Raw genomic sequence first — 1,403 nt, forward strand, 5'->3', positions numbered from 1 at the left:
TTAAAGTATTCTTTATCTCTGGGGTTAATTGGCTTTACAAATAAAGCTATGTTTCAAAGGAGTTTTTAAACCAAACTGAAATGTATGAATGGTTGCAGGAGAAACATTGGAGTGTTTTCATTTCTTTTGTTTGTTTGATCAAAGATTACTGGACTTTAAACAGTTTCCTTTGGCCTGAAATGAGAGTGTGCAAATGAATTTCCAAGGACTTCTAGGCAGAGTAGATATTTAAAAACTCTGGACTTGGGTGTTACTTTTAGTATGTTGGCCAATGTTTTTTGCTGTAGTAGAAATGAAAATAAATACTAAATGTTTACCTCAAACCGGAGGACATATTAGGATGATTTTACACAAAGTTAAATCAAGTACAGGTGACATATAAGCTACTATCTGAATATACAATAAATGGAAATTAAATTTAAATTTAAATTTTTAGGAAAAAAATTTAGAAGAAACACAGGGCCAGAGGTTTAGTGCAGCGCTCCAAGTGCCTGCCAGGCAAGTGCCAGGTCATGAGTTTGAACCCTAGTGCCAAAAAAAAAAAAAATACATATTGCCATTAATCCCTTTTCTAATGTCCGCCCTTCACTTCAAATATACTATCCTAACATTTTTGTCACTCTCTGAAATGGTTCTGGAAGTTTTCTTTCATGAAGAAATACCAAATATTTTTTTTTTTTTGTATTTGATAGGAATCATAATAAATGGTTGATCAGAAAGAGTAATCATATAACATGAAGACTGTTTACATTTAGCTTTCACCATATTTTTGATCATCCCTTGTGCTCTTTTAGTCTGCACATAGTGACCCTACTGTGCTTTGATCTCATCCAAACCCTTCAGAAATGGTAAAAAATGTTATCGAGATTCAGGGTAGTGTGCTATTGACATAACCTGCATTTGGGGACAGGTATTAGGGAAATACATTTTACCCTCCTCTAGGCATATATGGCATATACAGAAATGTGACCATTATACCTTTCAATAAGTAAGGAAATATGTTTAAAGATAGAGAACAAATTTTATCTCTGAGCTAAAACATCAGTTTTAAGTTTCTCTTACCTACAAGATACCTTGAACAAAAATTCTACTGAAAAAACAATACACACCATAAAAATGCATTTCTAGTACAATTGGATAATACTGTTTGTTCAAAGCAGTTATTTAGCAGAATCAGCACTTTTAGGTTAAAGGAGAAAGATTGTCTTTTAATTATGACAGCTTGGTCTGTTGAACATTTGACTCATTGTTTCTCTTAGACTATGATGGTACTCAATCAATTACTTTTATCATGATTTGAAGCTGAAAAATAATTATACAGGCAAAGATAAAAAATGTGTTGCTCAATGTTAAAACTAAGAAAATGAACACTAATGTCATTGATAAGATGAATTTCAAACATC

This window comes from Cavia porcellus, unplaced genomic scaffold (assembly GCF_034190915.1).
Source record: "Cavia porcellus strain 051 isolate PalLab524CR breed Dunkin Hartley unplaced genomic scaffold, mCavPor4.1 scaffold_14, whole genome shotgun sequence".
In the NCBI taxonomy this organism is placed as follows: Eukaryota; Metazoa; Chordata; class Mammalia; order Rodentia; family Caviidae; genus Cavia; species Cavia porcellus.